The sequence below is a fragment of the Rhinoraja longicauda genome, chromosome 4 (assembly GCF_053455715.1).
Source record: "Rhinoraja longicauda isolate Sanriku21f chromosome 4, sRhiLon1.1, whole genome shotgun sequence".
Lineage (NCBI taxonomy): Eukaryota > Metazoa > Chordata > Chondrichthyes > Rajiformes > Arhynchobatidae > Rhinoraja > Rhinoraja longicauda.
In genome coordinates, this window is record NC_135956.1 from 79,578,458 (window position 1) to 79,594,140 (window position 15,683).

Below are 15,683 nucleotides of genomic sequence, written 5' to 3' on the forward strand. Positions count from 1 at the left end.
GTTCTCTATCCACATCAATACTGAACCCACAATACCGTGTGCTTTAAGTTTGCATACTAATCTCTTCTTGGGTATTACGCTACAAGCTTGGCACACCTGTATTTGGGTAATTTCTCCCATTCTTCTCTGCAGATCCTCTCAAGTTCTGTCAGTTTGGATGGGGTTGTGTTGGTACACAGCTATTTTCAGGTCCCTCCAGAGATGTTCGATCGGGTTCAAGTCCGGGCTCTGGCTGGACCACTCAAGAACATTCACAGACTTGTCACGAAGCCACTCCTGTGTTTTCTTGGCTGTGTGCATAGGGTCGTTGTCCTGTTAGAACGTGACCCTCTGCCCCAGTCTGAGGTCCAGAACACTCTGGAGCAGGTTTTCATCAAGGATCTCTGTACTTTGCTCCATTCATCTTTCCCTCGATCCTGATTAGTCTCCCAGTTCCTGCCGCTGAAAAGCATCCCCACAGCATGATGCTGCCAACACCATGCTTCACCTTAGATATGGTATTGGCCAGATGATGAACGGTGCCGCTTGGCATGCAGACCAAAGAGTTCAATCTTGGTTTCATCAGACCAGAGAATCTTGTTTCTTATTGTCTGGGAGTCCTTTATGTGCCTTTTGGCAAACTAATGATAAAAAAATGAATTTACTCCATTTTAAAATAAGACTAACGTAGCAAAATGTGGAAAAAGTGAAGCGGTCTGAATACTTTCTGAATGCACTGTACATACACATACTCAAAAAACAAGCAATAGTGGTGCAATGATAATAATAACAGTTCATTGTAGTTCAGAGCTTATTTGAGGTTGTTGTGTTTAATAGCCTGATGGCTGTAGGGAAAAAGCTGTTCCTGAACCAGGACGTCTCAGTTTTCAGGCTCTGTACCTTCTTCCCGATGGCAGTGGTGAAATGATCGAGTGGCCAGGATGGTGTGGGCGTCTGATGATGCTGGCTGCCTTTTTGAGGCAGCGCCTCCAATAGATCCCTTCGATGGTGGGGAGGTCAGAGCAGATGATGGACTCGGCAGTGTTCACAACTTTACCCACCTCACCAACCCCTTCTGGCCTTGATCATGACTCCTCAGACGAAACCCAGCCCTTCACCGCCTCTGACGATCTCTTCTCCAAAGCCTCCAACTTATAGTGCCCCAACCCTGCACTGCCCGTTTCCATTTCTTCCCAAAAAAGATAAACCTGCCTGCCAATGAATCTCCCCTCACCTATATCCACCCATCGCTTGCAGTGATTGTCCCACCCCACCTCTCTTTTCCAGCTTTCCTACCCATACTCCAGTCAGGTTAAAGAAGGGTCCCAACCCAAAATGTCACCTGTCCATTCCCTTCCCAGGTGCTGCCTCAACCACTGTCTTCCTCGAGCACATTGTGTTTTGCTCAAGATTCCAGCATCTGCAATGTTTTGTGTGTCTCAGAGTTTGGTCCCTGTAACCCATCCGTCTCATACAGGTCATCCTACACCAGAAGTGATCATCACATGAGGGTGAGCAATGATTGCAAACGATTCATCTTCTGAAGATGTTAAACCTTGCCAATCCATGCGTTCTGCTTGCCTGCAGCAGTGACCATTGGAAAACATTTAGCAGTGGTTAAATCTGTTGAATTAGTTTCCGAAGGCTTGTTTCCACCATTGCATCCCATGCTTAACTCTCCAGTTTCACCTTAGGTTTATTCAACCTTTCAGTAATGTCAGTTATTTATCTGAAAATTGATATTGTATTTATTATGTCTGCCAGGAATGACACGATCCCTTTCACCTTGTCCCACTTATTAAGCAGTTGGTCTTGTTCTTAGCTGACTGATAATTTTCCGACAATAAGCATGGTACAACACATCAGCCCAGCCAGCTAATACAAAAGACCAATTTACAGGACTAGAGCACAGACTCAATACTAACGTAATGCCTTGAGTTACATATTTTTACTGCATTTGTTTAACATGTGCTTTGCCACTTTGAGATTTATTTTATTTACAAATGAAAATGTTCCACTCTGCATAATTCAGATATGGTGTACCTGTGTAAACTGGTAATCTTCACTAAAATATTTCTTGACGACTCCTCAATAGCAATGGATATGTTCACAAATGGTGATAAACTGAAAATATTTCATTAAAAAATTATAAGAAATTACATTTATTTGAAAACAAAAAGCATTGTATTACAAATCTAAACATATAATAGTTGGAATGAAAGTATTGCATGTTTGGTCAATATATTGACAATTTTTGAGAAACGAGACCAGAACATGATAGAGTCTTCGAGGAATGCATTGTTTATATTTCTGGTGAGAAGCCTTACCTGCAGCCACTTGCAATTGATTAAAAAAAAATAGATCTCCAGCATCCTGTATAAAACAACATTGAGTCTTTAGACAAAAGTTATGAGCGGAGTACCACTGATTTTCAACAGTAGATTTTGGTGGGCTGGACTTCCCATTAGCAATGTGAACTTGAAAATCCATTCCTTTCCTAAGTTAGGCTTTTCACACATTCCGCACTTGTTGCTTATAATATGCTTTTTTTCCTGAGAATCCAAATTATGTGTGTAAAGCAAAAGTGAAGAAATATACTAATAGCCGTAAGTAATCTTGAGCCAAATTTGCTTGCATTTAATCATAATCATACTTTATTAGCTAAGCATGTTTTGCACCCTACGAGGAATTTCATTTGTCATACAATCATACCAATAAAAAGCAGAACACACCAAATACATTTTAACATGAACACCCACCACAGTGACTCCTCCACATTCCTCACTGTGATGGAGGGGGGGAATCTCAGCTCCCCCGCGCCGGGCGATCTGACCCGGATCAGGGCTGGTCGAACCTTCTGCGATTTGGAGCTCCCCGACATCAGTCTCTACCTGAGACTGCGAGCTTTTTGATGGTGAAATCCACAGGCTGCGGTTGGAGCGTCGATCCCAGGCAAGGGATCACAGGCTCCGATGGTGTCCACGGCCCTGCGGTGGGCTTATAGTCAGTCTCGAGCAAGGCCTCCAGCTCCATGATGTTAGGCTGCAGAGCGACCGAAGATTCGATCTGGAAAACAATCGCATCTCCGGCAAGGCGCCACCCGGTGGAAACATTAAGTATGTTAAGTTCCTTTGACAATATGCTAATGTGTATTAAGGTTACCATTAGGCATTTTGACACCAACTGCCCTAGTTAATCTCCATTTGACCCAGTGATTGCCAGCAAAACCTTCAATCGCTTCAATAATCTGATATTTTTTAATTTTTAAGGAAGAATTTGGAGTAGATTTCATGCAGACTTTAAAGTGCAGTAATCCTATGAAGTATTCATTGATTATGAACCACCCATTCAAAATGGGCATTGAAATGTACAGACAAGCCAATATTTTGTAAAAACATGTCTGAAGAAGGGTCTTGACCCGAAACATCACCTATTCCTTCTCTCCAGAGATGCTGTCTGTCCCGCTAAGTTACTCCAGCTTTTTGTGTCTATCTTCAATGTTTTGTAATCTGTTTGGATCTCATACAATGAGATTCAGTTGGGCAATATCAGACCTTAAATACAACTTACTTTAAAGATATATAGACAAATATTTTCTTAAAGTTGACACAGCAAGGACTGGACAAATAGAGAGGTCACTCTACTGATCAATTGAGCAAGAAATGAAAGGCACCATGTTCCTAATGGCTGATAATACAGAACTGTGGCTTCCAACAACAAGCTTCTGTCTAATAAGGTCTCTTTCTTTGAGCTTTGTTACAATACACACACTGTGCTTCCAAGCAGAATATGAGGTGCTGTAGATTTAGATTTTAGATTTAGAGATACAGCGCGGAAACAGGCCCTTCGGTCCACCAGGTCCGCGCCGCCCAGCGATCCCCGCACATTAACATTATCCTACACCCTAGGGACAATTTTTACATTTGCCCAGCCAATTAACCTACGTACCTGTACGTCTTTGGAGTGTGGGAGGAAACCAAAGATCTAGGAGAAAACCCACGCAGGTCACGGGGAGAACGTACAAACTCTGTACAGACGGCGCCCGTAGTCAGGATCGAACCTGAGCCTCCGGCGTTGCATTCGCTGTAAGGCAGCAACTCTATCGCTGCATCACCGTGCCGCCCTTCAAGGGCAGTTGTAACACCTGTCCCTATACCTCTCTCACCTCAGTCCAGGAGCTCCCAGTCACAGCAGCCCTTCCGGATAAGACAGATGTTCACGAGCACAACTTGTCACCTGATCTCGTCCTGGCAAGAGTCAAGAGTGTTTTATTGTCATATGTCCCAGATAGAACAATGAAATTCTTACTTGCTGCAGCACAACACAATATGTAAATATAGTACACAGCAAACAATATGATAAACGTGAAAGGAAAAAAAAAGTTCAGTGTGCATATACACACATACCCACAAGTACACACATATATACACCCATCAGCCAAAACATTATGACCACTGACAAGTGAAGTGAATAACTTTGGTTATCTTGTTACTATGGCACCTGTCAAGGGGTGGGATATATTAGGCAGCAAGTGAACAGTCAGTTCTTGAGGTTGATGTGTTGGATGCAGGATAAATGGGCAGGAGTAACGACCTGAATGACTTTGACAAGGGCCAAATTGTTATGGCCAGATGACTGGGTCAGAGCATCTCTGAAACGGCAAGGCTTGTGGGGTGCTCCCGGTCAGCAGTGGTGAGTTCCTACTGACAATGGACAAACCACAAACCGGCGACAGGATGTTGGGCGTCCAAGGCTCATCGATGCGCGAGGGCAACGAAGGCTACCCCGTCTGGTCCGAACTGACGTGGGAAGACGACAAGCCGGTGGAGGGAGTGTGATGCTCTGCGCAATGTTTTGCTGGGAAACCCTGAGTCGGGCCATTCATGTGGACGGCAATCTAACACGTATCACCTACCTAAACATCGTTGCAGACCAGATACACCCCTTCATGGCAATGGTATTCCCTGATGGCAGTGGCCTCTTTCAGCAGGATAATGCGCCCTGCCACACTGCACACATTGTTCGGGAATGGTTTGAGGAACATGATGAAGTGTTCATGGTGTTGTCCTGGCCTCCAAATTCTCCAGATCTCAATCCGATTGAGCATCTGTGGGATGTGCTGGATTGACAACTCCGATCCACGGCGGCTCCACCTCGCAACTTACAGGACGTGAAGGATCTGCTGCTAATGTTTTGGTGCCAGATACCACAGGACAACTTCAGGGGTCTTGTAGAGTCCATGCCTCAGCGGGTCGGTGCTGTTTTGGCGGCACACGGAGGACCAACAGCATCTTAGGCAGGTGGTCATAATGTTTTGCCTGTTCGGTGTATATATATTTTTTGTGTGTGTGTATATATATATATATATATATACACACATACACATGCACACTTACTCAAACAACAAACATCCTCGTAAATCAAGAAATAATGCAAAATCTTCAAGGGAAGAGGAATAGAATGATTGAAGGTGTTGCTGAATGAGAAATGATTCCATCTGATTTGTGATACTGTGATAATGTAATCATGACTACTTAAACCAAATGAATCTTTTATAACTGCTCCAGATGAATCCATGCTGAAACAGATGTTTGTTTCTGTAGAGTAAACACACCTTCTGTTCACAGTGCTGAACGCTGTACGAGCAGCATCACCAGAGACAGTCAATATTTGGTAACACAAGCAATTAGTGATAGTTGAATAATGGACATGTATTTATACCATGTTCCATTACTGTGCATATAGTCACTTAACAGTTAAGAGTTCTGCAAATGCAAGTCCACCTGACTTATCAGTTATTAATTGTCCATCTAGCTTTGGACAATTAATAACCGCTAAGCCAGAAGGACTTGCATTTGCAGAACTCCGACTGGGTTTGCTAAGTTGTAGTTTGTTTAGCCTTAAAGAGTTTGCAATATCATGTGTAGGAAGTCTTGAGGTTAGAGTCCATTGTGCTTTCCAGTTGACCTTTCAGTAAAAAGTCTGCTGAACTATATGACAGTGAGAACAGAAAGGACTAGTAAGCTATTTTTGGGTTCTCCTAATTATCACTAACTTTGAAAAATATACTTGCTACACCTTAACGGGTAAATACTTTTGCTCACCTGATTCACAGTGCCTCAAGAAATTTAAAGTGAGAATGTTCAAGGTTTGTGGGTACCAGCTAATGACTTGAACTTTCAAGTCGAGTAATAACATGCCATCAAACTCAAAGAAAATTGTTATTGGGAGTCTAGGAGTCATTGTTCAAATATAAAGGGTGATAAGATGGATTTCTTTCTGACTTTGAGAGTCTTTGGAACTCTCTTTTGCAATGATCTTTAAATATTTTTAATGAAGCAGGCATTAAGTTCTTATGAGCAAGAGGGTGACAGTTTACTGGTATAGCTAGGAGTGCAGATTTGAAGTTGAAATCAGATCAGCCATGATCTTATTTAGTGAAAGAGTAGGCTTGTGGGGTCAAGTGGCCTACTCCTGCTGCATATGTTTAGCAAATGTGTTTTCATCAAGCCTCCTGAGGATCCAATCTCATTAACAAAATATTTCAGATGTAAACTGGAAAGGAAAAAGCACAATTCTCAGCTAATATTTGAATAATTCAACAGCACCAAAGACTGGAAACATACACGTTGCCTTCTTAACTTACCTTCTTGAAGTTGAAGATGTAGCCATAGACATGGGCACCAGCTATGCCTGCCTTTTTGTTGGTTACATCACAGAGTCCTTGTTCCAAACGTATACTGGCACCATCCTCCAACTCTCTCTCCATTACATCGATGACTGCATCGGGGCTGCCTCCTACACCCGAGCACCACTCGTTGATTTTGTTAGATTTGCCACTAACATCTACCTTGCCCTCAAATTCACTTGGACTATTCTGACACCTCTCTTCCCTTTCTCAGTCTCTCTATCTCCATCGCAGAAGACAGACTATTGACTGATGTCTATTATAAAGTCACCGACTCCCATAGTTATGTGGACTATGCGTCCTCCTACCCAACTTTTTGCAAAGGTGCTACCCCAACGCTCAATTTCTCTGTCTCTGCCACATCTGGTATCAAAATTAGGCTCTCCACCCTAGGATATCTGAGATGTTCTCATAAGTCATAGGAGCAGAATTGGGCCATTCGACCCATTGAGTCTACTCCGCCATTCAATCATGGCTGATCTATCCTTTCCTCTCAACCCCATTCTACTGCCTTCTACACGAAACCTTTAACACTCTTACTAATCAAGAACCCGTCAGTGTTCACTTTAAAAATACCTGTAGACTTGGCCTCCACAGCCATTTGTGGCAATGAATTCCATAGATTCGCCATCTTCTGGCTAAAGAAGTTCCTCCTCATCTCCTTTCTAAACGTATGTCCTTTTATTCTGAGGCTGTGCCCTCTGGTCCTAGACTCTCCCACTGGTGGAAACATCTTCTCCACATCCACTTAATCCAGGCCTTTCATTGTTCAGTAAATTTCAATGAGTTCTCCCCTCATCCTTCCAAACTCCAGCGAGTACAGGCCCAGAGCCTCTCTTTTACTCTATAAATATCTGAAGAAACCTTTGGTATCCTCTTTTATATTATTGGCTAGCTTACCTTCGTATTTCATCTTTTCTCCCCTTATTGGCTTTTTAGGTTCCTGTTGGATTTTAAAAGGTTCCCAATCCTCTAGCTTCCCGCTGATCTTTGCAATATAATTTGTCTTCTCTTTCCCTTTTATGCTGTCTTTGACTTACTTTGTCAGCCACAGTCACCTCATTCTCCCTATAGAATCTTTCTTCCTCATTAGGATGAAAAGATCCTGTGTCTTCCGAATCATTCCAAAATACTCTTACCATTGCTGTTCCACTGTCACTCGTGCCAGGGTCACTTTCCAAAATACGTTAGCCAGCTCCTCCCTCATGCCTCTGTAGTTACCTTTACTCAACTTTAATACTGACACATCACATTTCATTGTCTCTGTCTCAAGCTGCAGGTAAAATTTTATCATATTATGGTCACTACCTCCTCGGAGTTCCTTGACCTTGAGCTCCCTCATCAAATCTGGTTCATTACATAACAGCAAATCCAGAATTGACTTTTTCCTAATAGGCTCAACAACAAGCCCTAAGAAAACATCTCGTAGGCTCTCTACAAATTCCTTCTCTTGGGTCCAGTACCAACTTGATTTTCCCAGTCTACCTACATATTGAAATTCCCCATGACCACTGCAACAAGCCGGTTGTATTTCCTGATGGATTTTGTACCCTAATTTGTACATCTTGTCTACTCTCTGGAGGCCTGTATATAACAATTAAGAGTATTAAAAATACCTATTGTACTTTCAAATGCACGTTAAATTGCAACCCATTTAGAATAGATTTTAGGTACAGAAACTCTGAATGCATTGTGTAAAACCCACCTGTATCTTGAGCAACAGAGTGTAATATACACAGGTCATTTTAGTGTGTGATCAGTTAGTACTGTAAATACCTGAGGATTTTATCAGTTCACTGATCTGCCTTGATTAGTATGGTGAAGTCTGAGAAACAGCCTGTGGGGGAGTGCTGAATTGTTGGCAAAAATTGGATTATTAAGTAATGTGGGTAGTTTCTTTCATTGCTATTTTATTTCTGAGTTAATTATGAATCTGTTTGGGTGGGGAACATCAGAAAGAAAATCAGAAGGCTCTCAGAGCTGCAGAACACAGTACTCTTAAACAGTTAAAGCTGACCAAATACCACAAATAAAAGCATATAAAGACATCCACTAAAATGACATTACACAATATTAAATGAAATTACTGAGGGTTTGACATAAAATGTTGCAAACTATTGCACAGACAGAATCTCTGTATGTCTTATCTAAATATAGCCGTTGGCCTCTCCCTATAAAGTGATCAATCCTGTTTTCAGTTGCCTTGCAAGCTACTCTAAACACTGCTTATTCTCTAACTCCAGATGACTTTAGATGGAGCACGCTGACCATTCAGGTTATTTTGCCTCTAACCCTTTGTGCACAACTTCAACCCAAACCTGCTGCTGTGTCTTGCTGTCTAATTATTTCACTCATAATGCCTTGATCACACCTGCGATCAAACCTCTTCCCTTTTGACCACGTCATCTTCATTCTGCTTGTCCCATTTAAGAATGTTTAATGTTTGAACATAAATGCAAAGATGCTTTGCTGGGGTAAAAAAGCTTTTGAGTTGATCAGCAGTTGAAAGCTTGTAATGAATGTTTCAGTGCTCCCGATGTGGTCTCCTTTCCATCGGTGAAACCCTCATGTTGACAACGTGTCTGTTTCACTGAACACTTGTGCGCAACCTTTTTGCCTTTTCATCTCTGGCCTTTGTCCAATCATCCGACAATCAAGCTCTCCTTACGAGATACTCCAGCACCGTGTTTTGTTTTTTGTATGAGCATGGATTTTTTTTCCAATTTTAAGTAAAACCCCTGCAGCTCTTTCCCCGATGCCCAGCCATTTACTCCCCCCATTCCCCTTCCTCCTCGCTCCTTGTACCTTCCACTTATATACAGTGCATTCAGAAAGTATTCAGACCACTTCACTCTCTCCACATTTTGTTACCTTGCAGCCTTATTTTAAAATTGATTAAATTCTTTTTTTATTATCATCAATATACACATAATACCCCATAATAAAAAAGCGAAAACATGTGTTTAGACATTTTTGCAAAGTAATTAAAAAGATATAACTGAAATATCACATCTACATAAGTATTCAGACCCTCTGCTATGACTCAAAATTGAGCTTAGGTTCATCCTGTTTCCATTGATTATCTGTGAGACGTTTCTACAACTTGGCTGGAGTCCACCAGAGGTAAATTAAATTGATTGGACATGATTTGGAAAGGCACACACCTGTCTATATAAGGTCCCACAGTTGACCGTGCATGTCAGAGCAAAAACCAAGCCATGCAGACGAAGGTATTGTCTGTAACCTCCGAGACAGGATTGTGTCGAGACACAGATCTGGGGAAGGGTATAAAACAATTTCTGCAGCATTGCAGGTCTCGAATAGCACAGTGGCCTCTGTCATTCTTAAATGGATGAACTTTGAAACAGCCAGGACTCTTCATAGAGCTGGCCGCTCGGCCAAATTGAGCAATTGGGGGAGAAGGGCCTTGGTCAGGGTGGTGACCAAGAGCCCGATGGTCACTCTGACAGAGCTCCAGAGTTCCTCAGTGAAGATGGGGGAAACTTCCAGAAGGACAACTATATCTGCAGCACTCCACAAATCAGACCTTTTTGGTAGAGTGGCCAGACGGAAGCCACTCCTCAGTAAAAGGCACATCACTGCCTGCTTGGAGCTTGCCCAAAGACACCTAAAAGACTCAGACCATGAGAAACAAGATTCTCTGGTCTGATGAAACCAAGATTAAACTCTTTGGCCTGAATGCCAAGCGTCACGTCTGGAGGAAACCTGGCACCATACCTACGGTGAAGCATGGTGGTGGCAACATCATGCTGTGGGGATGTTTTACAGCATCATGAACTGGGAGACTAGTCAGGATTGAGGGAAAGATGAACGGAGCAAAGTACAGAGAGATCCTTGATGAAAACCTTTTCCAGAGTTTTCTGGACCTCAGACTGGGGCAGAGGTTCATCTTCCAACAGGACAACGACCATAAGCACTCTGCAAAAACAACGCAGGGGTGACAGTGACAAGTCTGTGAATGTCCTTGAGTGACTCAGCCAGAGCCCGGACTTGAACCCGATCGAACATCTCTGGAGGGACCTGAAAATAGCTGTGCATCGAAGCTCCCCATCCAACCTGACAGAGCTTGAGAGGATCTGCAGAGAAGAATGGGAGAAATTACCCAAATACTGGTGTGCCAAGCTTGTAGCGTAATACCCAAGAAGACTTGAGGCTGTAATTGCTGCCAAAGGTGCCTCAACAAAATACTGAGTAAAGGGTCTGAATAGTTATGTAAATGTGATATTTCAGTTATTTATTTTTAATGACTTTGCAAAATTTTCTAAACATCTGTTTTTGCTTTTTTATTATGGGGTATTGTGTGTAGATTGATAATAAAAAAAAAGAATTTAATCAATTTTAAAATAAGGCTGTAACGTAACAAAATGTGGATAAAGTGAAGGGGTCTGAATACTTTCTGAATGCACTGTATCACCCTCTAGCTTTACATTTCGCTTGTCTCCTTATCTGACACCTTTTGTCCCCTTTTCTTCTCTGTCACTTACTCCACCCATCTGCCAATCAAAATGCCCCTCACCGGTATCCACCTATCACTTGTGTGGGAAGGAACTACAGATACTGGTTTACACCGAAGATAGACACAAAATGCTGGAGTAACTCAGCGACACAGGCAGCATCTCTGGATTGAAGGAATGGGTGATATTTCAACTCAAGACCGTTCTTCAGACTCCGACTCCCTCTGAAGAAGGGTCTTGACCTGATATGTCACCCATTGCGTTAATCCATTGCCTGTCGCGCTGAGTTACTCCAGCATTTTGTGTCTATCCACCTGTCACTTGCCAAGCTTCGTCTCATCGCCACTTCTCAATTCTAGTTTTCTGCCCCGACAACAATCAGTCTGAAGAAAGGTCCCGACCCAAAACGTTGCCTTTCCATTTCCTTCACAAATGCTGCCTGACCTGCTTAGTTACTCCAGTACTTTTTGTGATTTGCCAATGAATGTTTCCATTCAGAACTTCCATCCATTCATTTCAGAACTACAATGCCAGCTTAGTTTAGTTTTAAGAAATACAGCGCGGAAACAGGCCCTTCAGCCCACCGAGTCTGCACCGACCAGCGATCCCCGCACACTAACACTATCCTATACACGGTAGGGACAATTGTTACAATTTTTCACCAAGCCAATTAACCTACAAACCTGTATGTCTTTGGAGTGTGGGAGGAAACCGAACATTTCGGAGAAAACCCACGCAGGTCATGGGGAGAACGTACAAACACCGCACAGACAAGCACCCATAGTTAGGATTGAACCCGAGTCTCTGGCGCTGCAAGGCTGTAGCTCTACCCATGCCACTGTGCTGCCCAGTTGATGGCAGAGATAGACGTTACCCAAGTAATTTTCTTTGTATGCATTATCTTTGGTAACATTGTCACTGAGCATGGGCCTAGATAAAAAGTTTGTCTTCTAAATAAACAAATAGCATTTCTTCGGTTTACAGACTGATTGAAAGATTCAGCTATGACAGGCTATTATATCACCATGGGATAGGAATTTCAAATGACCGTTGTTATTTTTTGTTTCAGCGTTAGTTATGTATTCTTGCTGCAGGCAACTGGAGATAACAAGTCCAGATAGATTATGAGTATTGACTCTTTGTATTAAACTAATCCAAATATGTACACTGGTTAGACTGGTTCATGCTGGTGTCTTTAGGAGCTTATATTAGCTGTATTCCAGGTTGCTATTTGCACACTTAGAGTCATAGAGAGTCATAGAGTGATACAGTGTGGAAACAGGCCCTTTGGCCCAACGCCCACATGTCCCAGCTACACTAATCCCGCCTGCCAGTATTTGGTCCATATCCCTCCAAACCTGTCCTATCCATGTACCTGTCTAACTGCTTCTTAAATGTTGGGATAGTCCCTGCCTCAACTACCTCCTCTGGCAGCTTGTTCCTTACATCCACCACCCTTTGTGTGAAAAAGTTACCCCTCAGATTCCTATTAAATCTTTTCCCTTTCACCTTAAACCTATGTCTTCTGGTCCTCGATTAAACATATGTCTTCTGGTCCTCTGGCGGGACTGTCATATGTTGAAAGACTGGAGTGACTAGGCTTGTATACACTGGAATTTAGAAGGATGAGAGGGGATCTTATCGAAACATATAAGATTATTAAGGGGTTGGACACGTTAGAGGCAGGAAACATGTTCCCAATGTTGGGGGAGTCCTGAACAAGGGGCCACAGTTTAAGAATAAGGGGTAGGCCATTTAGAACTGAGATGAGGAAAAACTTTTTCAGTCAGAGAGTTGTGAATCTGTGGAATTCTCTGCCTCAGAAGGCAGTGGAGGCCAATTCTCTGAATGCATTCAAGAGAGAGCTAGGTAGAGCTCTTAAGGATAGCGGATTATTTCCAAAAAATGCTGGAGTAACTCAGCAGGTCAGGCAGCATCTCGGGAGAGAAGGAATGGGTGACGATTCGGGTCGAGACCCTTCTTCAGTCTGAAGAAGGGTCTCGACCCGAAACGTCACCCATTCTTTCTCTCCCGAGATGCTGCCTGACCTGCTGAGTTACTCCAGCATTTTGTGAATAAATCGATTTGTACCAGCATCTGCAGTTATTTTCTTATACTTAAGGATAGCGGAGTCAGGGGGTATGGGGAGAAGGCAGGAATGGGGTACTGATTGAGAATGATCAGCCATGATCACATTGAATGGCAGTGCTGGCTCGAAGGGCCGAATGGCCTCCTCCTGCACCTATTGTCTATTGTCTATTGTCTATTCACCTACTCTGGGCAAGAGACTCTGTGCATCTACCTGATCTATTCCTCTCATGATCTTATACACCTCTATAAGATCACCCCCCATACTCCTGCGCTCCAAGGAATAGAATCCCAGCCGACCCTCTATTCCTGGCAACATCCTCGGTACATCTTCTTTGTACCCTTTCCAGCTTGACAACATCTTTCCTAGAACACGGTGCCCAGAACTGAACACTATTCTAAATGTGGCCTCACCAATGTCTTATACAACTGCAACATGACCTCCCAACTTCTATACTCAATACTCTGGCTGATGAGGCCAATGTGCCAAAAACACTTTTGACCACCCGATCGACCTGTGACTCCACCTTCAGGGAGCTATGCACTTGCACTCCTAGATCCCTCTGCTCTACAACACTACCCAGAGCCCTACCATTCACTGTGTAGGTCCTGCCCATGTTGGACTTCCCAAAATGCAACACCTCACATTTCTCTGTATTAAATTCCATCAACCATTCCTCAATCCACTTGGCCAATTGATCAAGATCCTGCTGCAATTTTTCACAACCATCTTCACTATCTGCAATACCACCCACTTTTGCGTCATCTGCAAACTTGCTAATCTTACTTTAAAAAGTCTCATATATGATCAGTTTTAAACTTGGTCCTATATCATTACCATTTTTTTAATAATCCTTTGCGATTAAAAGATCATATGTTGTGAGATGTGGTTGTTAAATTGCTTTTGAGTCATCATGTGGTGGAATCGAGGAACTTTCATCTTGTAGGAAAATAACTAGCCGAAGCAGATGGAATAATCCTTCCCTCCCGACTATCCCTTTGTGACAGGATGCAGAAAATGGGGAATAATACCCATGCAATGTGAGAGGAGGCCACAACATCTGGCCAGTTAAATGAACTCTTTGAATTCATGATGGATGATTTAGGCAGAACATCCTCAGAATCAATATCGCTCCACTGTAAATACAATTACCTGCAGATGCAACATACTGGAGTAACTCAGCAGGTCAGACAGCATCTTAGGAGAACATGGAAAAGTGATATTTTGTGTTGACACCCTTTTTCAGACTTATGGTAGTGGTGGGGGGAGAAAGCTGGAAGGAGAAAGCTGGAAGAGAGGAGAGGCAGGGCAAAGCTGGGGTGGATACAGGTGAGGTTTTATAAAAATAGGCAGATGGTTGGACTAAGGCCAGAAATGAAAAGACAAAAGGTGTGAGATAAAGATGGAAGAAGTGTGAATTGTGAAACCAGAGGAATATAGGTGGAAGGAGGGGGAGAGGGGAGGGGAGAGGGGAGAGGGGGGGAGGAGTCCAGATGGGGCGCATTGAATTATCCAATTTTAGGTATCCAACCTACAAACAACCCTTCCTTCCATCCCCCCCTCCCCCTCCCTCCTCTTCCCTGTGTCCCATCTGGACTCATGCCCATTTGTCCCCTTCCACCTATATTCCTTCCTCTGGCTTCACAATTCGCAACTCTTTCATTCTTTTGTCTTTACATATCTGGCCTTTGTCCAAACACCAGCTTATCAACACAAAAAGTCCCCTTCACCTGTATCCACCTATCAATCACCAGGCTTTGTCCAGTCTCTCTTCTGTTCCCGCTTTCCTCCCCCACCCCAACCGCACAGTCTGAAGAAGCGTCACCTATCCATGTTCTCCAGAGATGCTGCCTGACCCGCTGGGTTACTCCAGCACTTTGAATTTTTTCTTCACTCCACTGTAATGCAGTTTGTTACTGTACTAACTATTAAGACTTTGAGATAATACCTTTCTCTGCACGATGAACATCTGCACTGAGCAACTTAATTGATGTCACTTGAAGTACCACATCAAGTGCAAAGCGTCTATACATTACTAAAACTCTCATCTTGTATATTTGTCAGTTTGTTTGATTGTGCGCACCTGAAATACAGCCAAAACGGTACACAATAGCACAACAATTTTAGGCCCACTTTACTCACCATTGGCATGCGGTTCAAATGGATGTTATATTTCAAAAGTTATTCACTTTTTAAACTTTAAAAATCACTTTTAAAACTTTAATAAATCCCTTCTCCACTTTCCCTGCCCGCCAGCCTCGCCAGCGCAGCAATACCTGCATGTTTGACGTCACAATGGGAACCCAACGGGTCCGCGCCTGCGCAGTTGGGGCCCGTTGATCCAATCCAGATGCTCCCCAACTTACGATGCTTCGACTTACGATATCTCGACTTTGTGACGGTGCAAACGGCAGCGGCCCGTGGCGAGCCGCAGCTTGCTTCCGGTCACGTG